The 16,838-nt window shown below is 42.3% G+C and overlaps 1 protein-coding gene across 1 annotated transcript in view; it reads right to left on the bottom strand.

Moving 5' to 3' along the window:
- The window catches only part of LOC126419208 (conserved oligomeric Golgi complex subunit 5), a 143,495-nt gene that overhangs the window by 27,363 nt on the left and 99,294 nt on the right, over positions 1–16,838 (bottom strand). The gene's annotated exons all lie outside the window — the stretch shown is intronic.

Here is a 16,838-nt window from a genome sequence, read left to right as displayed (position 1 = left end):
ATGCTGGAGTCTGCATACTTCATTTCATGGTCAATGATGAGGCAGTATTTGGTGACAGCTTATCTACTTGGCTCCTTTATTTTGAAATAATGCTTCTCAAACCACCATTTGCAATATTTTCCTGCCACCTGGTAGAAATGTAAATTTTTGTGATGTCACGCTCATTGAAAGCAGTTGTTATTAAGTATTGCATAGACTTCGTTCTGGAGGCTTTGACACATTTTGCTGGCAGTGAACAGTTATGTGCACACTGTGTTTTGGTGTAAGTTTTTCATTGGTGTCTCTCTCTTGTTTATGTTTTATTGCCAAAGTATTATTCTACAGTAGCGGGCTAAAGTAAAATTCTTTGTTAGAATGTCAGTTGTTACCAGTCAAAATTACAAATACTTTAACTCAAAAGTAAGACAGTGAAAATTTCCGGGAATTCTTAAAAATTCGCAGGTTTTTACCAGATGGAGAAATTCGCAGGTTTTTACCAGATGGAAAAATTCCCTGGTTTTCCCCAGATTTTCCGGTTGTCCCAGGGCATATACACCCTGTATGTGTACCTGTTCTTTTCTAAAAGTTGTGTGAAGTGTCTTGGTTCTTCAGTGAGGCTTCTATATCAACCATCATACATTCCCTGTGGCATGCAGACAGAGGCCAGTGTGGGTGGTCTTCTAGTACACATTGTGTTACAGGGATACATTGGCTCTACTCATAACCAAAAGGGTAAAAAAAAGTAAATGTTCATCTTGTTTTGTTACCACTGTGAATTTTATGGTTCACATTGAGATGATACATGTGGCCAGTCTACAAATGTGCTATGAGTGTACTATTAAAAGCATGTTGGTTTATGTTTAGCAGATTCTAGAGCTCTAGCCTAAGAATGTTCCATGTCAAATTTGACAACCACTCATGTTAACAAGTTGCCCCTAACCACTCCATTTGTTTGTTCATAATATTTCCTGTAGAAGAGAAGGTAAGTTGATGGGAGGACATATGAACAGAGCTATGTAAAGTCTGCATTGTACTTCTCATCAAATAATTACAATAATTTTTTAAGTGCGACTTAGGTAAAGAGACAAGCCACATCAATACTAATTATGATATCCTTCTCTTAGAGTGAAATTTTACTGAAAAGATACTTGAAATGGGTGGAATTACAAATGTGGTGTCCATATTTCCCCACGTAATGACAAAGGTATTGATTGTGTTGAGACAATACTACATGCAATACGGCACACTGGAATATAGGTTGCACAATGTGACACTTATCAGTGTGACACCAGCGTTCCCAGTAGGGTGGTACGATATGCGATTCGATGCAATATGCAATGTGGCTCATCATATGACAAACAACAAGACAGCATTAATCATATTTCTGTTTACGTTTCAGTAACAATCATGAGCTCTTCTGAAGATGATATTATTGTGGTTTATTGTTATTTAAAGCTCAAAAAACTGAAAAATAAAGGGAAGTACTTGGTGCACCCGTACAATGCTACAAATACACTCCTGGAAATGGAAAAAAGAACACATTGACACCGGTGTGTCAGACCCACCATACTTGCTCCGGACACTGCGAGAGGGCTGTACAAGCAATGATCACACGCACGGCACAGCGGACACACCAGGAACCGCGGTGTTGGCCGTCGAATGGCGCTAGCTGCGCAGCATTTGTGCACCGCCGCCGTCAGTGTCAGCCAGTTTGCCGTGGCATACGGAGCTCCATCGCAGTCTTTAACACTGGTAGCATGCCGCGACAGCGTGGACGTTAACCGTATGTGCAGTTGACGGACTTTGAGCGAGGGCGTATAGTGGGCATGCGGGAGGCCGGGTGGACGTACCGCCGAATTGCTCAACATGTGGGGCGTGAGGTCTCCACAGTACATCGATGTTGTCGCCAGTGGTCAGCGGAAGGTGCACGTGCCCGTCGACCAGGGACCGGACCGCAGCGACGCACGGATGCACGCCAAGACCGTAGGATCCTATGCAGTGCCGTAGGGGACCGCACCGCCACTTCCAGCAAATTAGGGACACTGTTGCTCCTGGGGTATCGGCGAGGACCATTCGCAACCGTCTCCATGAAGCTGGGCTACGGTCCCGCACACCGTTAGGCCGTCTTCCACTCACGCCCCAACATCGTGCAGCCCGCCTCCAGTGGTGTCGCGACAGGCGTGAATGGAGGGACGAATGGAGACGTGTCATCTGCAGCGATGAGAGTCGCTTCTGCCTTGGTGCCAATGATGGTCGTATGCATGTTTGGCGCTGTGCAGGTGAGCGCCACAATCAGGACTGCATACGACCGAGGTACACAGGGCCAACACCCGGCATCATGGTGTGGGGAGCGATCTCCTACACTGGCCGTACACCACTGGTGATCGTCGAGGGGACACTGAATAGTGCACGGTACATCCAAACCGTCATCGAACCCATCGTTCTACCATTCCTAGACCGGCAAGGGAACTTGCTGTTCCAACAGGACAATGCATGTCCGCATGTATCCCGTGCCACCCAACGTGCTCTAGAAGGTGTAAGTCAACTACCCTGGCCAGCAAGATCTCCGGATCTGTCCCCCATTGAGCATGTTTGGGACTGGATGAAGCGTCGTCTCACGCGGTCTGCACGTCCAGCACGAACGCTGGTCCAACTGAGGCGCCAGGTGGAAATGGCATGGCAAGCCATTCCACAGGACTACATCCAGCATCTCTACGATCGTCTCCATGGGAGAATAGCAGCCTGCATTGCTGCGAAAGGTGGATATACACTGTACTAGTGCCGACATTGTGCATGCTCTGTTGCCTGTGTCTATGTGCCTGTGGTTCTGTCAGTGTGATCATGTGATGTATCTGACCCCAGGAATGTGTCAATAAAGTTTCCCCTTCCTGGGACAATGAATTCACGGTGTTCTTATTTCAATTTCCAGGAGTGTATCATAGTTCAGCTGTGATCTCCCATGATGTCTCTCAACACAAAAAATTCCATGAATTCTACAGAATGACCACTTTTTGGACTAACTAGCATCAGCTACTATGAGAAAGCACAACACAGCTGTGCAGCTACTCATTACAACAAAGTAATATGGTAAAAGTGTGTGAATGACATTAGAAATGTCACCATGAAAAGTTTCATCTTTGTAAGACAACCTCGTAAGGTACTTTATTTAGTGTCGTGTACATATCATGGAAAAAAAGTTGCAACATCAAAAAATAATTAATGTAGAGAAATGAAATTTTGGGAATACATTTGTCTATGTAGGTAACATATTCAAGATCACAGGTTAATGCAAGCAAGAGACAAACCACTGCAAATGTGAAATGCTGATACTTAATGACTGATGTAATCACCAGAATGTTGCATACAAGCGTGCAAATGTGCACAAATTCTGTTACACAGGTGCTGGATGTCAGTTTGTGGGATGGAATCCACGTCTGTTGCACTTGTTCGGTCAAAACACGGATGGTTAATGCTGTTTGTGGATAATGCTGTAGTCGTCGTCTGATGATGTCTCGTATGTGCTCGATTGGAGACAGATCTGGTGATTGAGCAGGCCAAGAGAACATGTCGATGCTCTGTAGAGCATGGCAGGTTACAACAGCGGTATGTGGGCGAGCATTATCCTGTTGGAAAATACATCCTAAAGTGCTGTTCATGAATGGCAGCACCAACGGGTCAAATCACCGAACTGATGCACAAATTTGCACTCAGGGTACATTGGATAACCACGAGAGTGCTCCTGCTGTCATTCGAAATTGCACTCCAGGCCATAACTCCTGGTGTAGGTCTAGTGCATCCAGCAAGCAGACAGGTTGGTTGCAGGTCCTCAACTGGCCTCCTCCTAACCAAAACACAGCCATCACTGGCGGCGAGGCAGAAATAGCTTTCATAGGAAAACACAACATACCTCCACTCTGCCCTCTAATGAGCTCTCATTTGACATCACTGAAGTTGCAAATGGCTGTGGTTTGGCGCCAGTGGAATGCATGCTAGAGGCCGTCTGGCTCAGAGCTGTCCCTGACGTAACTGATTTGTAAGTTTGTTGTGTCACTGTGCTCAATTTGGTGCTTCAGAAGCAGTATGATGCACCAGAGCCATACACCTAAACCAATCGTCTTCCCTCTTTGTAGTGCCATGTGGCTGTCTGGAGTACAGTCCTCTTGCAACAGTACATTCTTGTAATCACCACTACCAGCAATCGGGTATAGTTGCTACATTCTTGCCATGTGTTTCTGAATTAATGCAGAAGTAACAGTACATTCTTGTAACCACCGCTACCAGCAATTGGGTATAGTGGCTACATTTTTGCCACGTGTTTCTGAATTATCGCAGAAGGAACATCCAGCTGCTTGTAGCCCTGTTACAGGATCTCGTTCAAACTCTCCCTAAAGGCATTTTTGACTAGCACAAACTCCCCACATCCAATCTTAAAGGTATCTACTGTTCATGACCACTGCAGTATGTATTTAAAGCAAACCTAATTTGCATCCTCACAATGTGAAATTGGAACAGAAACATTCCTACCATCTTTTGTTGATGCCGCACAACTCCTTGATGTTCTGATATTTTGCCCCAGTCAGTTTGTGTGTGTGTGTGTGTTTTATAGAGGACATCATTTTTGTTACTGACTATAGAATTTTTTTATTTCACAATTGCAGTTCCAGCTGATAATGACCTTAAAAGCAAAATAGTAAATGTGAAATAAAAAACTCTCTGCAATCAACTTGAAAAATGATGTCCTCGAAAATTTTACATGACTGTGAGCCCTAACCACAAGAAGTTAATCAATATAAGTAAAGGTTACAAATTAATAAACCTAGGATAATATTTCTACACTGTTCAGTTCTGTAAAGTAGTATATGATTCAGGTTGAGGTTTATTTAGAATAAACATTGCTGGATTTGAAATGAGATCTGTCACCATCGCTGGTGTAGCAGTGGGTGGTGAACTCTGCATAAGGGTAGACAATGTGTTGGAGAAAAAGGAAGTAGCTTACAATAAGAAAAATACTGACATGTCCGTCATGGCTACATCCAGCTATTAATTCAGAAGTAACAGCAATTTAAATTTCAGATCTCTTTTATATTTATCATGAAGTTTCCTCAAATCAGAGAGTATGGACTGAAGAAACATCTAGTCCGAATCATCAGCTGATGACTGCCAATGTCTCTTCATTTCAGCAGGTTTTTCATTTCCTGCTTCAGCATATACAGGCTGCATACAAAAAAGAAATATGTGGAGTAACTGTGCACTCTGCATAGGAGGAAGCAGTAGCACTGTATGTGGCACATAGCTGCCAACCTCAACAAGAGGCATACTGGAACTGAAATATGAAGTTCCAATGTCCCTACCGAACACTTTTGATATCTGAAATGTGCGATAAGCAGAATGTCATGGGCCTTGAAAGATTCAAGGCCTCACTTATCTTCAACAATCACAATGTACAATTGCAGCTGTTATCCACCCACCATGTTGGGCAGTATCATTCTTCGTAAACATAAAGTTCAAAACTCCTCCAACAAAAACAGATGGCCCGTGAAGAACAGGTTGAGCTCATAACTGGCCCTGTATAGTAATTGATATTATCAACTGATTTATAAACAGTACCATGGAACCGTTTTCTCCTCCTATAGTAACACGGCATCTCTGTAAGTCGTTCAATGCTGTTGCACAAACAGCTGCACGACAACTGACGCCACCTTTCCAGATACATTACACATAAGTATGTCGCTTATCTCTGGCCGCAACTTCCTGTCCAGTGTCGTTATCCACTCTGTCAACAATAGTTCATGTGGTGCCTTACAAAAGCACCAAGCGTGGACCCCCACCTCTTGTACGGCTCAGTGTTGTGCGGCAAATCGTGAGCCATGACTCGCAGAACTGCCCAGAGGTGCTGCACACAGAGGGCATCTCAGGGTGCCCCTGAGAGCTACAACACCAGAAGAATTGCTTCTTGGCTTTTGGCAAGATCAATATGTGGTATCCTTTTTTTTTTTTTTTTTCAATTCTTATAATATATTGTAAAATCAGCTAGATATCTGAAACGTGCGATAAGCAATAATGTCCAGGGTGTTGAAAGATTCAAGGCCTAGTTTATCTTTAACATTACCACAACATACAACATCGGAACATCATATTTCAGCCCTAGTATGCTTTTGGTTGTAAGAACTTGCAACATTCACAAGACTAATGAGACTGGTCTACCTATGTATGGTCTAAAGGAGTTGGTGTATGTGCAAATGTGAAAACTGTAGCTGATCTTACAATGTAATATAAGAATTGAAATAAAGAACTTTTTCCTTAAAAAGAAAAGCTGATTGCTTATCGCACATTTCAAATATTAGAGGCTTTTAACAGGGACATCAGAACTTCCTATTTCAGTTACAGTATGCCTCTTTGGAAAGGTCTTACAATCTCCGTAAGGCTAATGAGACTGAGTCTATATTTGTATGGTTCAAAGGTGCTGGTGTATATGCAGATGTAAAAATTGTAACTGATTTCACAATGTATTATAAGAACTGAAAGAACCTTGTTCTAACACACACACACACAAACACAAACACACACACACACACACACACACACAAACAACACACGTTTATTCCCTAGAACACAAAAAGAAGTATTGCTCTACTTCCACCTTTAAAAATCAATTTTGATACATTAACTACATTTTGTGTGTAGTAATCTATGATATAAGACCTATCAAAATGTAAACTGGAAAGTGATTACTTTTTTCACTACATACCTTTCAATATACGCCCAGTGGTTTACATATTTGTGAAGTATCACAATAATTATGAGCAATAATGAAAAGAAAATCAATTTGTTATCCAGCTGTGATGAGAAACACCGCATAACAGAGAACATGCGTGAATCCCTTAAAGTGGTTTTTAATTTTTTTACTTAAAAAGTAAAAGATCTACTGAGAAACAAACTACACAGAAAGTTACACCTCATATCTGGCAGGTTGCATTTGTATGACCTAATATGAAAATTCTTAAGATATTTTCCTTGACACCCCCAGTTTTTGAGAAACCACCCTTAAAGTTCATGATTGCATCAAAATTGGTGGTACCAACAGATAGTTGATTATTGAGCATTTTTTCATCATCATTTGCATGGTTCACAAATGTGTATTTTTCTAGAATCTGAGGTAATAAACTGTTACAACTGCCATTTTTGTGCCTGTCAGGCGAACGCTGTTCAACAAAAGCGCAGCTGATGCAGTGGCCAAGGCACCTGGTTGGGAAGGAATGAACCTGCGTTCAATTCCCAGTTCCCCATTATGCAGTTTCTTTTCATTTGCATTTTTTCCATATAGAAATTGGTACGAATAAGAGGGTTAATCAGGCAATCAAAAAGAAATAATAACAAGAAAGGCACATAAAATTCTCACACAACTTGTGTTAGTGACAACTTGTGTTAGTGAAGAATTAAAATTTATGCCATGATTTCCATACAATGGCTCTTTCAGTCACTCTGTTACATGTCCTCACTTTGCTTCAAACAACTACATGGACGACACTTGTCATATAAACATTTGCAGCAAATATTTTCATGGCCACCTAGAATGTTTACTTGATGCAATCATTTGCAACTACATTGTTCCTTACAAAGATTTGGATAAATCAAGACTTTGTTTAAATTTAAAAATATTTCTTTTTTGGGAAATAATTTTAATGCCTGTTACAAATATGATAACATTGTCTGAAAAATCGGTGTTGAAAGGTGATTCTGTCTTACACTATGAGTCATCGTTGAATGTACGCAGCTGTGCAACTCCCATTAGGTTTGGTTGTGCGTGTCTCACTGGATTTCCCTACAAACACTGCAATTCTGAAACCTCCAAATAAAGTCTCATACTGCACCTTGTTGTAAACAAGCAGTGTGTGGTCGGCTGTCTTCCATGCCTTGTGGTATATTTGTAGCACTATTACTCAGAATTGATGCAACAAGGCTTAAAATTTTACTTCTTTACTAATCAAAGTCATTTGAGAAATTTAATTGCCTACTTTCTTTATTATTCCTTGTTGAGTATCTTATTAACCCTCCAATTTCCATCAATTTCAATACGGAAAAATGTACAAATAAAAAAACTTGCACATTGCATTTTAGAATTAAACACAGGGTCTCTGCTCTCCAGCTAGATGCCTTGGCTGCTATGCCAGTGGTGCTTTTATTGAAGACTGTTTAGGAATCTTATGGGTACATAAGTGACAGCCGTAACAGTTTCTTTCCTCAGTTTCTTGGAAAATATGTGTTTGCAGACACACGACAAGTAAAAATGCACAATTTTCAGTTACATATTGACCCTGTCAATTCTGATTTAATTGTGTGTCATGAACTGTATATAAGGAACTTCCTGGCAGATTAAAACTGTGTGCCCGACCGAGACTCGAACTCGGGACCTTTGCCTTTCGCGGGCAAGTGCTCTACCATCTGAGCTACCGAAGCACGACTCACGCTCGGTACTCACAGCTTTACTTCTGCCAGTATCCGTCTCCTACCTTCCAAACTTTACAGAAGCTCTCGCAGGAGAGCTTCTGTAAAGTTTGTAAGGTAGGAGACGGATACTGGCAGAAGTAAAGCTGTGAGTACCGAGCGTGAGTCGTGCTTCGGTAGCTCAGATGGTAGAGCACTTGCCCGCGAAAGGCAAAGGTCCCGAGTTCGAGTCTCGGTCGGGCACACAGTTTTAATCTGCCAGGAAGTTTCATATCAGTGCACACTCCGCTGCAGAGTGAAAATCTCATTCTGGAACTGTATATAGGTTTTTTTTTTCTCATCAAAACCAGAGATATTGGGCCAAAATATCTTAGGCTCTTTCATTTTAGGTTGCACAAAAGTGACCTGCCAAATATGAGCTGAATCAGTTGGCCGTTTCTGACGTCTTTGCCTTGTAAGTGACAAACACTAACCAAAATATCTCAAATTCTGTTTCTGATTAGTGACAGGCTGGTACCATGAAACAGTCACTACAGCTGCATGAGCACATACTGCTCACAGTTTGTTAGGAATAAAAACAGCAAAACAAGCACCTGACAAAGACTAATAGGGAAGTTGCCAAAATGAAATGTAAAGATCAAATGACAACTCAGCTGCAAATTCAAATACTAGTAAACCTATGTCATCACTGTTATTACTGTGTTACAACACAGAGCCTACACCTTCCCCTGTTCTCTTCTCTTGGCAACAAGCCATCTTGAGGGTAAAATGCGTAAATTTGTAACAGCTGCAATAACTTTAATCATTCACTACATTTTCCAGTAAGTTGGAAAACAGCTTATTTTGAACTCAGTGTTACTCCATTACAAAGCTGTTATTCTAATTACATTGTGATTATTCATTACCAAAACTGATTAAAAAAACATTTAATTTTTGTTGTTCTTGGCCTTGTTCACAGTCATTCAACTTTGTTACTGTCAAGTTCCCACACAATCTAGTATTGGCCAGCTTTGGGTTTTTCAGCATCATATGGTTTTATTACCTTCATTTACTCAACTGGGAATGATCATCCATCTTGAGATGTAATCAACAGAAGTTTTAAGTTGATGAGTTGAGATATTATTGACGGATAGCAGTTATGCTATACATATTTTCCTGTAATACACTGCTTGCCAAGAAAAGTGAAGCACCCAAAAGGAAAATAAACCATACTTCATAGGTTGAGAGGGTCCGTATGTTATATAAGTGATCACAATATCGAGTCACATTTACAAGGAGATTGGCTATGTGAGTCCACTTCTCATTAAGATGTTCCACACCCTCTGGCCTGTATGTACGCACTAATTTCGTTGGGAAGGGTGTCATTAAGTAGTCATCATCTCTCCAGATGCAAGCAGGTTCACAGCTGTTGTAACTGGAATGAAGTTTACATCCGAGCTGGTCCCACACATCTTTTATCTGGGACAGATCTAGGGATTTTTTAGACAGCGGGGCTACCTCAGCATCATACAGCTGGTTCATGGACATATATGCCATGTTCTGGCATAACCAAAAGCGTCGGGATGAAGATGAAGAATGCAAGAGAAGAGAAGGCGGTGAAATGACGTCGGCCAATGGTGCGCTGATTAGGACCGCACCATGACAGGAGCGGCCTCAACAAGAGGAGAATACAAGGGCTGCCTCCTGCCAGCATCAGCAGCTCAGTATCAGTTCGGTATTCGAACAGTATTTGCAGAGTTGTAGCCAGGACTTGCAGAACAGTTACTAGTGATCCCGATCCATTGCTTGTTGGACATTGCCTGTAGCCAAGAACATTAATTTCTGCATGTCGCCCATCACTTTTTGTACATTCAAGTTAAGTATTGTCAATCCTCTTAATTTGTACTTAAAACTATTATTGTGATTTTGCTTGAATTGTTGTACAGCATCCTGAGAATGCAGCATCCTTTAGGCACCCTAGACGAGATGAGTGGGCAAGACCCCACATAATCACAATGAGTATCCACCAAAACCAGTACCTAGTGACCACGGACTTTTTTTGTGTTTTTTGCTGGTGCCTTAATTCTCTCGTCTTTACTTTGCAAGGGTGCTTATTGCTTTAACAGTTTCTTGTCATTTTTGCTAATCAGTGTTTTCATGGGGTGGGGGGTGGGGTTGCAGAAATTTACTTTGCTTGTCCTTGTTTTAGTTGCTCGGCCTTTTCTTTTTTCCGCCCCCTGCTCAGGCACCACAGCCGCAAGTGTTAGAAGCAATACAGCTAATGCAGATGTTTCAGTTCCAGATGCAGCAGATCTCAGCACTTCTCAACATGGTGCAGCAGCTACTCACCAATGCTGCATGTCCGGCAGAACAAGCACTTCCTACTGCAGCTGCTATACCACCTTTTCGACAGCTTCATGAACAAGAAGAGAAATGGCTCCAGTGGTTGTCCCAATTTGAAGCCCACAACATCACCCACAATCTATCACATACTGTGAAACTTCCCTATCTAATATCAACAGTAGGAAGCACTCCTACAAAAACTGTTCCCTAACACCACTCCAAGTGAACTTGCTTACGACGAAATGTTAACTTCATTAACTATTATGACCAACAAGTGAATATGGTAGCAGCTAGGTATCAATTCTTTAATTGCAAAAAATGGTCAGAAGAAACTTATCGTGAGTGGGTAACAGATTTGCAAGGTATGACAAGCAAATGCAAATTCAAATGTGCTTTCGGTACTTTATATTCAGATATTATGTTGCGTGATGCGATTGTGTACAAAGTACCTGATATCAAAACCCAGAGAACAAATTTTAAAACAGTCCGATCCATCATTTCAGCAGGTAGTGCAAATTTTAGATCAATATGATTCTGGTACCTTGTTGGCTCATACATTTGAGGAGCCAGCTATTTCTCGGGTTGAGTCTCTTGCTTAAACAACCTTCCACACTGTGCAAGCAGTTCACTAAACAGGTGGCTGCACAGGCGCACAGATTTAAGTCTTGCCCTCACTGTTATTCATGGCAAAAACATCAAGACTGCCCCTTCCAACACACTCAGTATTATGCCTGTGGTAAGAAAGGACATGTACAATCTGTACATTTGCAATAGAACAAATGTAAGAATTCAGCCCACTCACATAAATCTCCTCACACGGCCCATTTCATAAATGTAGTATATTCCAAGTCTGCAACAAGCATTAGCAAAACTAGTAAGTGTGCAGTTTCTTCAATGATATGCCCAGTCGAACAAACTTTTTGTTCATTTACTTATCTGTGGGAACCGTGTGAAATTTCACTTGATCACGGGCGCCTCTGTCACATTGCTCAATCATCACACATATGAACTGTTAGGCTTGCCACGCGTGTCTAAAACTAGCACGCAACTGACAGCTTATAATGGACAAGACATTCCCGTTCTTGGAAAATGTACTTTGTCTGCCATGCAATGCTAGCATACGCGAACAGTGACTTTTACAGAGCTACAATCACGCGAGTGTGAGAACATATTTGGTCTTGATTCTTTTGATAGGCTTGGCTTTAACATTCAGAACAATATATTGTTAGTGTCTGCACTCAATGCCAAAGATAGTGTAGCTAGCTTGCTAAAAGAATTCCTGGAACTATTTTCTGAAGGTTTAGGCAAAGCTAACAATTTTGTTGCACATATTACTCTGAAAGACAATGCTCAGCCAAAATTTCGCCAGGCCAGAACTCTTCCCATTGCATTACGGGACAAAGTCTTGGTTGAACTTTAAGAATTGCAAGATAGCAGGGTTATTGTGCCCATATCAGTTAGTCAATGGGCAAGTCCACTGGATTTGCTCCCCAAACCTTTAGGTCGCATTCGCCTCTGTATTGACTTTAAGTCTACGGTCAACCCAGAAACTGTAATTGATACTTATCTATTGCCACGCCCAGAGGATCTCATGGACAAATTACGTTCTGGACGCTACTTTTAAAAAATCAATTTGCGAGGCGCATATCTTCAAATACTGCTCGATGAAGACTCTCAAAAAGTGTGTGTGGTAAATACTCATTTGCATTTGTTTAAATATTTGCATTTGTCTTTTGGCAGTGCTTCCGCACCCACCATTTTTCAACGGTATTTGGAACAGCTGACTGCACAAGTGCCAACCTGTTAAAATTATTTGGACAATATTGTAGCAGCAGGTTGTACAGCTGAAGAACATCTTGCAGATTTACGTGCTTTGCTTTGAGTGTTATCTAAAGTGTAGACTGGACAAGTGTGATTTTTTTAAAACCTGAGTCGCAGTATCTTGGTCATGTCATAAATAGTCAAGGTGTACATCCTCTTCAGTTGCATTTGTTGGCAATACAAGATTTGCCAGTTCCTCGCAATATCACAGAATTGGTGTGCGTTTTAGGGAAAATGAACTATTATATTCGGTTCATACTGAATGCTGCACAAGTAACAGCTCCATTGCATCACTTGTGTTGCAAGATTATCCTCTTTGTTTGGACAGATGAGTGCCAAGTAGCTTTTCAAAACCTTGAAGATGCATTGCTCAGTGATCGATGCATAGTTCACTTTGATCCTGACAAACTAATGGTATTACATGTTGACGCTTCCTCTTATGGAATTGGTGCAGTGCTTTCACACAGAATTGGTGATAAAAACACACCTATCACTTTCGCGTCAAAAGTGTTGTCCAAAGCTTAGTGTAACTATTCACAAATTGAAAAAGAGGCTTTGGCTGTTGTGTAAGGTGTCACCAAATTTCACCACTATTTGTATGGCAGAAAATTCTACTTGGTAAAGGATCAGAAGCCTTTGCAGTCCTCGTTTCATTCGACAAAACCAGTTCCTGTACAAACTGCCCAAAAATTGCAAAGGTGGGTTGTTGTCTAAATGCCAGTATGGGATTGTGTATTGTCCGACAGCTCAACATGATAATGCGGACGTGCTTTCATGTCTTCTGATTGGTGCTGATACAGACTTTGATGCTTCTGCTGCATCTTTTTGTCACATCAATGCTCAGGATTGTGAATTGCTTCAATCTTTTCACTGAACTATAAGAAAATTGCACAGGCCATGGAAGCTGATCCGAAATTGAACATTTTGCACATCTTGGCCTTGTTCCTTGCATAGCATAAAGAACTCCTTAGTGTGCATAGGCTCGTTGTACAGAAAGGTGTCATTCGTGTTCAAAATGACAGTGGACAGTCACGTGTGTTGATCCCTAAAGCTTTGTAAAAAGAAGTATTGCAGGTACTTCACCAAGTTTCTGGGGGATTGTTCGTAGGAAACAGTTAGTATGTCAACACTGTACTTGACAGGGTATGGACACAAAATAGAACAGATGACGTCACAGTATCACGCATGCACAGAAAATCAGTCTTCTCCATCACAAAAAATTCTCTCCTTGCCCGTAAGTCATAATCGCCATGGCTACGTGTGCACATAGACTTTGCAGGACCTTTTTGGAACACTTGTAGGTTGATAGCGGTTGACTCGTATAGCAAGTTTCCTTTTGCTGTGCCAATGAACTCGACAACATCACATAGCACAATTCAGGTGTTGTCATTGGTTTTTTGCCTAGAAAGTTTACGTGAAGTAACAGTGTCAGTCAATGGCCCTCAGTTGAAGTCAAATGAATTTGAAACATTTTGTGAATGCAATGGCATACACCATCTACCTAGTGCACCATTCCACCCACAATCAAATGGCGAAGCGGAATGTTTGTCAGAACCTTCAAGCAGCAGATGGCCAATCTTCGCTCCGCGCACACCATGGATCAAGCATTGCAACTGTTTCTCGCCACATATTGTTGGCACCCACGAGATGGACAGTCGCCGGCAGAACTGTTTCATGACTGCCGCCATTGGACACTGCTCCACCCTCCTCAGCATTAGGCTCCAAACGAAGGCCGCAAGTATCATTTTGTGCCACATGATATTGTCTTTTACAGGGTTTTTAGCAGCAGCTGATGGTGGGTGTGAGGCAAAATCGTCCGTCAACTTGACGTTTGCATGTATCTTCTTTCAGGTCCATACGGCTTGCACTGCTGCCATCAAAATCAACATCACCTCTGTCATGTACATGATAATCTTTCAGTCTCTCTTCCCCCAGATTCATAGATCCAGAGAACAGCATGGCCACAGCAGCCACCAGAGAGTGTCACCATGATATCACGGGATGACTCCATGGAGACGGAGCCTTCACCTCCTCCACCTCCTCTCGTCCTACCGATGGAGCGGGACCTGCCTACATTGCAGCAGTGCCGCCTTCTTCATGGCAGCTGGAGCTGGACGCGTACTATTCTTGTCATTGTTCAGGTGACGTTTCCACCAGAGCGCAGAAGCTGGATGGCAAGGTATGGCCGGAAGCTTGATGTCCCCTGCAACCACAGCATTTGGCCTGGCGATGTGCCCACACTCCTGCCTCCCCCATCGTGGTCGCACTCCCTACACAATTATAGTCCGTCGCTTTGGGGGGAGGAATGTTCTGGCGTAACAACAAGTGCCAGAACGAAGATGAAGAACACAAGAGAAGAGAAGGCGGTGAAACGATGTCAGCCAATGGTTCACTGATTAGGACCGTACCACAACAGGAGCAGCCACTACAAGAGGAGAATATAAGTGCCGCTTCTGACAGCCTCGACCGCTCAGTATCGGCTCAGTATTTGTAGAGTTGTAGCCCAGCAGTCACAGAACAGTTATTAGTGATCCATATCCGTTGCTTGAGTGGACATTGTCTATAGCCAAGAACATTACTGTTTGCATGTCACCCATTGTTTGCGACACTTGTTGTACATTCAAGTTAAGTATTGTCAATTCTCTTTATTTGTAATAAAACTATTAATGTGATTTTATTTGAACTGCTGTATAGCATTCCAAGAGCGCAGCATCCTTTAGGCACCCTAGATGAGACGAGTGGGCAAACCCCTCATACCAGGTGTGGACAAGCATTGTGCTAATGAAAAGTAGCACCATGATACTGTTGCATACGATGAAACACGAGAACACACAATGTCTGTGATATACAGTTGTGCTAAAATGGTTCCCTCAGTCACCACCTGCTATGACCTGAGGTCACACCCAATGGTTCCCCATACCATGATGCCAAGAGTAACACCACTGTACCTCTTCAAAATATTTGAAGAATGGGACCTCTTCCCATGTTGCCACCATATTTGACAACAATGGTCTTCTAGAGTAGTGCAGGATCATGATTCTTCACTGAACATAATGTGATGCCATTCATCAGCAGTCTATGCTTCCCTGTCACAGCACCACTCCAAATACAGACATTTGTGTTGTGGTGTTAATGGCAGCCTACATGTTGTTGTTGTTGTTGTTGTGGTCTTCAGTCCAAAGACTGGTTTGATGCAGCTCTCCATGCAACCTACACATGGGACTGAATTCCCTAGTCTTACTACTGTTTGTCTCCAATCAATGGTGCAGGATGACACAGAACATTGTAAAGATTCCTTTACTTGCTTTCAGATGGCACACAGATTTAAAGGGGTTACGAAAAGCTTTAGGTACAAACGCGATCTTACCTTCTGGTGGCCTGACATGGTTGACTGGAACACTGATGACTAGTGTGCCTGCTGTAAAGGGAGGACATTAACTGGGACTTGGAGCTAACGGTGGAGTGCCAGGATAGTAATTAGGTCGCACAATGGAGTCAGTCAGGGGCCTGTCTGCAACCCTTGAGCTTGATGGACTGCTACAATTTTCGCATCACAGCCCTCTGCGTGATAATCCAGATAATTCGGTGTGACACACCACTGCCACAACTCCTGTCAAGTTCACACCACTGCCACAACTCCTGTAAAGTACACACCACTGCCACAATTCCTGTCAAGTCACTGAGCAAAAGCAGCATTTAAGCCCACCTGGACCAGCCCATATGCATAATACTAGCTGGGTTGTATTCACTGCCATGCCTGTCCACAGCCAAAATGGACCAGTTACAATGGGAGTCCAAGTTGTATAAATTAATAAAGATGTTATCATCTCCTCATCATGACCACCTTCTGCTGCCATAGTCCTCTATCCTATCTTCGGGAGAGAACCACACACACTCCCACCAACACATTTCTCCCTTAACACTGCCCTGAAATTTCCATGCAGTTCAACATCAATCCAATTTCACATCCAAATGCCCCACAAATCTGGATATTGCACAATTAAATCTGAATATTGCACAATTCAACCACATGGCCAAATGGATACCCATAATGAGGCCTCTTTTAAGCTCTGTCAACTGCTGATAACCCTGTCTCACATAAGTATGCGGCATTTACGTGTCCTTCATACAGATCACTCAATATCTGGCACTGTTCATACCCTTTATGTACCCTGTCAGGCCTGGTAACAACACTAATGATGAACAATACTACAACACTAAATGCAGTCTAGTGGCCATTCTAGCTGTCACAGAGAATTGTAACTCTAATA

Source organism: Schistocerca serialis, chromosome 9 (genome assembly GCF_023864345.2).
Source record: "Schistocerca serialis cubense isolate TAMUIC-IGC-003099 chromosome 9, iqSchSeri2.2, whole genome shotgun sequence".
NCBI classification, from domain to species: Eukaryota; Metazoa; Arthropoda; class Insecta; order Orthoptera; family Acrididae; genus Schistocerca; species Schistocerca serialis.
The sequence above is the reverse complement of the archived record's forward strand: the minus strand, read 5'-3'. Positions and strand labels throughout refer to the sequence as shown.